Source organism: Natator depressus, chromosome 2 (genome assembly GCF_965152275.1).
Source record: "Natator depressus isolate rNatDep1 chromosome 2, rNatDep2.hap1, whole genome shotgun sequence".
NCBI lineage: Eukaryota > Metazoa > Chordata > Testudines > Cheloniidae > Natator > Natator depressus.
Window position 1 is genome coordinate 245,520,011 of NC_134235.1, and position 10,662 is coordinate 245,530,672.

Genomic DNA, 10,662 nt, shown 5'->3' on the forward strand with positions numbered 1-10,662 from the left:
GAGATAACAAAGGATGCAGATTGGCTTAATCAGCAACTCAGCGCTCCCTCTGGAAAGAGTTCCTAATATCTCCTAGTGAAGAGCCCACCTGATTTAGCTTGCTTTGGCATTCCCACTGTCAGCCCAGAGCTAGCTTGTCTGAAGTAAAGCCATCAGCAACTTTCATTTCAGAGGGGGTCTGTGGGGGTAAAGCAAACAGCCACCTGCTGCTAATCATGGCCATGAGGCAGAGGCAAGCCCAGATGAGATTAACGGAACAGTTCAAAGGTGGACAATCAGTAGTTATTATGAAGCAAAGATCATGGGATGTCTATTTAAGGCTTGAGCCTGGCTACAACCCACTTCTGGTGGGATCCTGGGGAGGTGGCCTGTGCCCATGGGTTTTTGGAGTGCTGTAAGGTGCTTTGGTTTAGTTAATAAATGTCCTGACTAATTCTGCCACCTGACGTGCTTGTATCATCTTCATTTATCAGACAGGGCTCAGAGTGATACGACAACATGTAAAAACACTTGACTGAGCATGTGCAATAGAACATATGCCTAAAAATAAAAGAACAACTCTTCCCACGCCTGTACTGTGCATGTATTCACAGGTTGGCAAGGGGATTCTGTCTGGTGTAGAAGATGAAATGGACCAGTTGTGCTTTACCCACTGAGGGACTGGGGGGGATTTGTGGGCCTGTGGGAGGGGCGCAAGAATGTTGGGCCTCTAGCTATGCTGATGTACCAAGATCTCCAGTTAAATCCTACAGATCTCTGCTAAGACCACAGTCCCAGATTCTCAAAGGTAGTTTGGTTCCTAACTTCCATTAATTTCAGTGGACGTTAGGAGCCTAAATACCATTTGAGGAGCTGGGTAATGGTGTCTGCAAAGAACAAGCTGTTCCTGCAAACGGCTCCGAAGCCACCCTCCCTCTTGGCAGCATGGGGACTCAGGGGCTGCCATGGCCTCATGACCTATGTCTAGGCCATACACCTGCCAAGGGAGTTACTGGCCCAGAGCAGGACTCTGCAAGTGTTAAGAATAGAGGGGTTGGAAATTTTCTATAAAAAAACTTTTTGACAGAAAATTGGCTTTTCTGTTACACTAATGTTTTCTCAGGATGTGTCCTCAAAAAAGTTTGATATTTCATCGGAAACCTCTCCTCTTCCCAGCCACACACAAAAAAAGTTTTTCTGCAATTTTCAGTCAACATTTTTCAGTTTGGGGCCAAAAGTTTTCAGGTTTGGGGGGGGGGGGGGGGGTTCTCACAGAAAATTTCAACAACCAAAAGTTTATTTTACATGAAATTTTCCACAGGGGAAAAAACAATTTTCCAACCAACACTACTTAATAATGACAGGCTTAACATTAACTTCCACATGTTGTTGTAATTATTATGATTAATTCTTTATTATTTGTATTAGTAGAGCATCTAGAACCACTAGTCATGGACCAAGACCCAGCTAGGCGCTGTACAAACTCAGAACAAAAAGAACAGTCCATACCCCAAAGAACTTATAAACTTAGTATAAGACAAGAGAAAACAGATGGAAACAGACAGGTGGGGGAGTGCAAGTAAACAGTGATGCAATCCTGGGCACCATGATAGGCACATGATCTCTGTACAGTAGCAGCCTAACTGTTGTCAAGTTTTATGTCGGTATCATGACAAAAGAGGAGCTTTGAAGAGCTATTTGAAGGTGGATAGCGAGGTAGCTTGTAGACATATAGAATGTCTGGCCATGCCCCTGCTCTCTAAACCCATAGATCCTGGATCAAATAGTGTTTGTGTAAGGAGGTTTCCAAAATCTTAGAGGAGGGGACATGATACTGTGTTGGCTCCTCTCCCACCAGGAGTTTTAGGGCTAGTGTAGCAGGCTCTCCATTTCTTTCATCCCTTTTGCATTGTTGGGGATGAAGGGAAATAGTTCATGCTTCCTTCAGAGCTCACAGTGCAAGATATACTTCTTTGTACAGTCCTTTTCTCAGTCAAGAACATGAGTTCCATGTGGAGTAAGGGACATGCAGAAGAAACATTACATTTCCTGTTCTCCATATGGTTCTGCTCTTTGACTCAAGTCATTATGCCCTAGACTTCTGGTCAAAAGAAATGAGTGCTTACCTGATTGGAAGATGCTGCTTTTCTTCCTCAATCTCAGTCCAGTAACCTGAGAGCAATGAGAAATGTATTTCCAGCTTCTTTGCTCTATCATGACAAACTATCCTGAGATACAAGCATGTACAAACTGTTTCAGATCAGATCAATCTGACCTAATAAATTGGTCAATTATTCCATTAGTGTCCTGTTTGTTTTGCTTACATCCACCTCCTGTTCAACCTCCATTTCTAGGTTGCTTTTAATATGCTTCAAGTCTTATCACAGTGCATCAAGACTAGGCATAAGCAGTGCGGCACAGGTCTTTGACATGATACATTGTTCTAAGGAGGCCTGCTGTTCAAAGCCATCATGATGATATATCATGAAAATATACAGCATGGAGACCTTATCAGGCTGAGCTTTGCCTTGTGACTTCCTGTCAATGCATTGGACCAATGCTGTCATAATCAGATCTCTGAAATGATATATGATCTGAATGTACCATATTTGAGATATTACTCTTAATAATTATTGACGTGATATGCTAAACATCACTCCTTTAGAATCAATATTGTGCATGCTGTCAATGCAAACTAAGACTAGCATACACCATACTTTTTATGAACATAGACAAAGAATCATTACCACCAATGGGAATTTACTCACCCTTATTAGGAATGAAGGCACTGGAAATAAGGGCTAAATAATTCCAGGGTATAGACTGACTATGGCCACCATAGATCCTAGAGGAGTGCCTCAGCAACAGAACGGACACCAAGAAAGAGGCTGCTTTGATGGACAGCATCGACAACCTATTTTCTACTGGGGACATGCAAAGGCAAACACAGCCACCAACAAGGATAATGTTGGCCAAACAAGAAGTGTGGACATGGGCTTAATTCATTCCATCCTCTGAGAAGCTGCTCTGTAGGAGCCCTGGTCACCACTTAGGGCTGCTCCTTCAACTACACACCACAACATGACCTTCTCTGTCTTGGGGTGAATCCCCACAGATGAGGAAGGGCATTGGTTGGCACAGGGGAATTTTGCCATCTTGCAGAGTCCTAGAGCCTGGGCTCCCGCCCAAGCCCAAATGTCTACACCACAATGAAACTGCCCCTTAGTCCAAGCCCCATGGCCTGAGACAGCTGGCAGGGACCAGCCACAGGTGTCTAACTACAGTGAAGATGTACCTTAGAAGTTTCTTCCTAACTGTAGGCAGTAGTGGTAGCCTTATGTCCAGAAGCCTGGAGGCTAACACCTCTCATAAACATATATCCTAGCTAGTGCAGAGATTCTAATTAATTATGTCTTTTTTGGAACCCTCCAGAGCTCTTTGCGGCAGTAACATCCAGTAGCAGGGATTTCTACAGGTGAATTACCTACCTCCTAGGCACACTCTCTGCCCGGGGATCATTTCCTGTGTGAAGCAGGGCCTGCAGGGGTTCAGACCTGGCCAGGAGTGTGCAATGTACAGGAAGAAAAGTACAGAATGATGCAAATTTTGATGGAAGCCTAATGGGTCACATTCATCCCGGGTGTAACAGCACGGACTTTGTTAGAGATACACCAAGGATGAGTTTGGCCTGACAGCTTTAAAAACACTCAGCTTTGCTGGAGCTACAACCTATTCAGACAAACTCCTGTCAGGGATGGTCTAGAAGATAATACTTAGTCCTGTCTCAGTGCCGGGGACTGCACTAGATGACCTCTCAAGGTCCCTTCCAGTCCTACCTTTCTGTGATTCAGTGTCTGATCCTCCAGGGTGGTTCCTTTCTGTGGGCTAGATTGCAACACCCTGAGTCACATCTGGTAGTGTCTTACTCTGTGAATAGTCCCATTGTCCTCAAAAGGATTTCTCAGCAGAAAGAGTCTGCTCAGTGTGAATAAGGGTGTAAGCACACTGCGACAGGGACTGACTCTTATTCTTTGTTAGTACAATGCCAGGCGCAACCGGGTCCCATTCTCAGTTGGCCCCTTAGCACTACCATAATAATAATAATATAATAAATATGACCATATATGAAGACAAACCAGCTTTTGAAACAACCTTGGCTTGGCCCTTCCTCACTGCCATTATAATGGCAAAAATACTAATTAAAACTGAATCATTCTGCATCAAATTGAATGAATTTTCACTTTATAGTTGATCTGGGGAAATGTTAGTCTGTTCTTTTCTCAGCATATTTAGATATAATGAATACATTCTAACAATCGCCTCTGTCTTCTGGTTAGTGCATTTTGAATTTATTTCAAAATTTCCTTAGGTTATATCCGAGAACCATTCTCCAGCGGCTCAGAAATCACAGGACACCCAGTGCCCTGTTGTCTTTGTGTCTTACGTTGTTTACGTGCCAGGACCATTCTCTACACCACACCCTGAGCCTTACTTTGTAAGGCTGCCCTTATATTACTTCGCAACTGTTGAGATTTTCAAGCATCCATGCATAAATTATCATTTATTTTGCTCTCCAAATGGAAGGTTGAGAGAGTATTTGTGTGTGTGTGTGGGGGGGGGGTTCGTTATGAATATTTTTAAAGGATTTTTTCTTCTAAAAAAACTACTGCCCATCAGCTAAATTTAAATGTTCTTTCTACATAAAAAAAAACTACACAACATACAACGCTGAAATTAACTGAAAAAAATAGCCTTGGGCCCTGTATTAAGAGGTGCTCAGCACTTGTAACTCTCACTGGAGTCTACAGGAGCTACAGTTGCTCAGCATCCTCAAAAGTTGGCCTTCTGTGATAATTAATATTCCTTCGTATATATATATATATATGTATGTGTGTGTGTGTGTGCAAATCATGCCATGTAATATCAGCTAGATAGCTACAGACCACCATTACATTCATTTGTCAGTACTAACAACAGATATATGAATTCAATAGGCATCAATATAAATATTGTCCAACTTTGAACATAACGATAGTGCAGTATATTGTTGCCCACAAGTTACTCAGACGTTATTATGATACTGAGAGCCAAAAGGTGAGGGCATAATTGAACTATTGCCCAAAGGCAGTTACTGACTAAAATTGATTCATTCTACAAACAAATTTGACCAATGGCTTAGTAGACACATTACAGCAGATTTGGGCAATTACGCCATAATTGTTAAAGAGACATAACTGCCTAATATTAGGCAGTTAATATAATTTGTTATACTCTAGAGTTTCTTGTTTGGGTTAGCCAAATAGATCTCATGCAGCAATAGGGAGCTGCACAGTATTTTGTGAAGTACATGAGTTTTCTCTTGCTTCCATAAAAAGCCAACAAAAATGGCTTTTTGGTTTGGGGTTTTTTTTTAGTGTCTTCAATGGAAATGCTAAACTTTCAGTAATAAGAGGAGGGCTGCTCTAAATGTAACGGGCTCATTAGGGGCCTGAGCCAAAGCCCATTGAAAACAATGGAAAGTCTCCTACTTATTTCAATGGGCTTTGGATCAGGGCCTATCCCATTAAGATGAAGGTCATCCTTCCTTGTATGAAGCCTGATGGGTTTTCTGTGGGGAACTCTGTGGGAACTGGGAGGGAACGTAGTTAGCTCCTATCAACCCATAGTCAGATTGCAGGGATTTGGGGCCACTGAATTTGCATGGACATGGACTTATGCCCCACTTTTAATAGTTCAGCACCTAAACAGAGACCACTTCCATGGTGGCACATAGCATGAGGGGGCCTTTTGTTGCCATCCTTCTTGTGAGCCCCCAGTTCCTCCACACCCAGAGGAATTCACCTTAAGAGAGGAAACTGCTTTTTAAAGCCATCTGGGCTGAAGATGGTCAGGCCTGCTACTAAATGCCCATGTAGGAGCTGCACTAAACATTTTACTTAAATTTATTTATTTATTACATCTTCACCTAACAAATGACTGTTGTTTTTGGATGTAAACATTGCCACAATTAAACACCACCTTGAGACTAGGCTACTGTAATGTGCATTACACGGGGCTGCATTTAAGACTACCTGGAAACTGAAACAGAATGTAGCTGCCCACTTTCTAGGTGTGGTGTCACACTGGGAGCAAAAAAGTCCAAAGGTCCATTTCCTACACTGGCTATCATTAGCTTCCGAATGGAGTCTGAGGTATTGGTTTTAACCTGTAAAGCTATACATGGCTTGGGATCAGGACACTAGAGAGATTCTCTGTTCCCATGCGACACTGAGGCAGTTATGATCACTGGGAGAGCCCATTGTGGAGATATCTGGGACAATTCCTCAGCTGATGTAAATGGGTATAACTCCATTGACAATGCCTGCTGAGGAATGGGCCTGCCTCAATTTAAAGAGGAAGGGCTGAACACAGCATTTTACATGAATGCCCCTAAGCTTTGGAATTTGCCTGCCCATTTGGTCTGCAAGAATGTAGTTTTTGTTAAACCTCCCGAAACCCTTCAAAGCCACCCCCTTTTTTTTCTTAGGCATTTTTGGTGGGCTAGGATATAGCTGAGAGATTGAAGGTCAAGAGGGGAATGTGTGAGGCATCGGGGTGCTGTTATTTTGGGTGGGCAATGGATGATGCAGACAGATAGTTTAGTACATGATCCTTGTGTTATTTCATAGTGATGCTGCAGTATTAATGATTGTAAAGTGCCCAGAGTGATTCAGATGGGCACTTACTGTTGTTAATAGAAATCAAAATAAATAAATAAAAGTGATGAAGTTCGATGCATCTAAGAATTGCTTCAGAATCTACTGCTGTGATACATGTATGTCAAGCAATATTAGGCACTTCTTTATCAAGGTCACAGATCAATAGGACAGTTAAATCATTTTCAGGCACATACAATATATTAGGGACAATTTTAACAAGCACATTGGCAGACTCTGACTGGATTAAACAAAGTATCTGGAAAAGCTAGAGTGTAAATATGCCAGAAGAGAAAGAAAACATGTATACTATGTTCAAAAATAGTCTGCAAGTGTAAGGAAACAAGAAAAACTGAGACAATCATGTGCATACCTCTCCTGCTGCCATGGACCAATGAATACAGTGGTTACCATGGCTGGATCTGGCTATGAGGTGGACTTTACAGGGAAAGCTTTGTTTCTGGTCATTACCCAAACAGAGAGTCTTGATCCAGTCTGTTGGTTTGTGTACTTTGGGCAAGCCAATTTCACATTGCAAGAGCCAAGGAGATCACTTCAGTTAGAATTTATCTCATGCCTTCAGGGTTTCTCTTAGCATTCCCCTGCCTGGCTGTCATATCATACAAACATGGAGATGAATTTCATTTGAAATTCCAAAATATGACTCTGCATTTTTTTTCCTGAAAAAGTGCAGTGAGGAACAGTACAAGTCACAGTGATAACGTTACTTTCATGGCCAAAGGCTATTTATGGATCCTCTTTTTTTTCAAAGAGAAAAATAGTAACTTAAAATGTAGATCCTACTAGTAAACTAGCTCTGTCACTGATCTGGGAAGTGTTACTATTTAACATGTGGGCGACAGTTTTTTCAAAGCTGAGCTGTTAAACACGTACATTGGACTTGATCCTAGCTCTTGATGAAGGCAATTAGAGGAAGAGGCCTTCCCACAAATTCTGGAGTGCCTTCTGCAAAAGGGGAGCCCCAAGATTTTCAAGTAAGAATTTTCTTATTCTAATATTTGGGGTGGGGGGGGAGATCTATTACAACATCTATATCTAGCCACAATCTAGTACTAATGATAGAATTTCTTTTAAAGGTCACATCATAATAATGTTTAGAAAATGCAAACATTAATGTTAAGTGACTTACCCCCAGAGCAGGTGAGCATCAGAATCAGGACTAGGGCTCAGGAGTCCTGTGCTTGACCAGCTAGAATACACTGTCTCTTCAGCCTTCTGAATCATTCATAAGAACAGAAGAATGGCCATATTGGGTCAGACCAATGGTCCATCTAGCCCAGTATGCTGTCTTCTGACAGTGGCCAATGCCAGGTGCCCCAGAGGGAATGAATAGAACAGGCAATCATTGAGTGATCCATCCCCTGTCACCCATTCCCAGATTCTGGCAATCAGAGGCTAAGGCCATCCAAAGCATGTGATTGCACCTTTGACCATCCTGGCTAATAGCCATTGATGGACCTATCCACTATGAACTTAGCTAATTCTTTTTTGAACCACGTTATAGTTTTGGCCTTCAAAACATCCTCTGGCAACAAGTTACACAGGTTGACTCCAACAATTAGAAGCTTAAAGAATATGTTCCACCAGGCTATTTTACCTCACTGTATTGATATATTCATACAAATAATTTTTTTTGGCAAAATATATATAGAGAGAAAATGCTTTGTTACAAAGTTATGTCTGTGGCCCCAAAACTTTGCCATCTGGCTTTTAGCTGAAGACCTGATCTCAAATCTACTCTCAAGCTTCCACTCATGGGGATGGCAGGAGACTATGTAAACTGTGGAGGTGATGCTTTGAGACTTGAGATGCTTTAAGAGAGTCCTGATCTTTTTAATATCTAGCACCCCTAGTGGCTGTTTCATGGAGTTCCACTTGTTTCATCTGCAAAGATAGCTTCTTGCTTTTCCCCCTTGCATTCCCAGAGGAAAGTAGCTGAAAAGAGGTGTGGATGCAGATCACAGAGCAGGGAAAACATGAGGATAAAAGTAATCTCTACTTGAGAAATCTAAAATGGGAATAATTCTGGGCGGGGGGCGGGGAGAGGAATATAGAGGTGGGGATGTCATAGAGAAGGGGAAAGACTAGAACAATAAATCTGACAATTTCTCCATAATTAGAAGTATAATTAGACCCATGCATTGTATTTTGTTTTGTATTTGCCTGTTTGCTCTGATTTTTGAGGTACTATGGGTATCAAGAATCCTGTGGAAAACTCTGTTTTAAAGTACATCTAGCAACAACAAAAAATATATAACCTGTGTGTAATGGTGATGGAAGACACTATGGGCCACATTTGAACCAGTGAAAAGCAAGAGGTATCACCACTGTTACCCACACAGGTGCACATGAAAACTACAAAAGCCACATTAATAGGTGCCCATATCCTGGAAGTCCATGGTCCCACCCACCCCAACATGCAGATTATTTCTTCCTGAAGCATGAATAATATGTGGGAAGGGTGTGTCTATGGAACTTTGCCAGGACAAGTGGCATACAGCCATAAACATGTCATCCATACTGTAGAGTATCCTGCCATGGCAGTGCAAAGCCAGGCAGCATCCACGGAGTGGCTCTTCCCTAGGTGTTGCTGCAGAGCAGAACTGGGATGGACAAATTCTGACTCTAGTTTGCCTTGCTGAATACAGGTTTTCTGACAAGGTCTGTGCCCATTACTTTCTCAAATTTGGCCCTATAATTGTGACATAAATGATATTATCTGCTATTTGTTCAAAATTCTTAATTGACCATGAAGCTGTCATTTCCAATATTGTCAAGAGAGGCAAAGTTTGCTACCATTGGTTAAACATTTTCTTCTGCAAGAGAAAATAGTTTAACATCTTAATGAGTGGGGGGTGGGGGTGGTCAACCTCCAAGGTTTAAGACAATGGGCCTGCCTGATTCTCCTTTTACTTATCCCAGTTTTAGAGCAGTATAACTCCCTTGACTTCACTGGAGTTACTCATGATTTACTTCTCTGTAAATGAAGACTCAGGCCCAATATTTCTTGATAAATATCACACATGCAAAGAGGTTACAAGACATGAAGCTTTAACACTCTGCAAAGTGATAAACTGATTTCAAAAGTCATGTATTAGAGGTGAGTATAAAGGGTGACTGTTAGAAGAGTAATTAAGACCCAGTTATCTACACAAACATTGAATCTGCTGTTTTGTGAAGGAAACTTGAGTACTTGCGGCTGCATTCATAATTACGTAAAAGCAATGAACCTCACAATGTTTAAAATAAGCCACTAATAAACTTGCTGTGATGTTTAAATGCCTCAATGCTCTTACATAATGCAAAATAATAGACTACTAGTCTTTTTAAAAAAAATAATAATCAAGATCTCAAGTAGTTTATATTCCTGAACTGCAAAGTGGAATAATGAAGTCAATTTATAGATATTTATGATACATATATAAACATACAAACCCAATGTGTGTGTTTATAGGGGGGTATGTGGTTCATATATTTACATGTGCACAACATATATATACACACACACATTGGCATGCTGTGCCTGATCCAAAGCCACTGGAGTTAATGCAGAGCCTGATTTACAGCAATACAATGGTACTCGCCACTGCCAATGCTTTCAACGATAGTATGGTTGCCCAACACTACTGAATGTCAGGGCACTCTAAAAGGTGATTCTCTGTGTGTCTGTCATGGCACTATTCATCTGCAATTTAAAAAAAAAAGAGGAGGACTTGTGGCACCTTAGAGACTCACAAATTTATCTGAGGATAAGCTTTCGTGAGCTACAGCTCACTTCATCGGATGCAATGAGCAATCCAATGAAGTGAGCTGTAGCTCACGAGAGCTTATGCTCTAATAAATTTGTTAGTCCCTAAGGTGCCACAAGTACTCCTTTTCTTTTTGCGGATACAGACTAACACGGCTGCTACTCTGAAATCTGTCATCTACAATAGGTGCCACTGAGAGACAATGACACTACAACCAG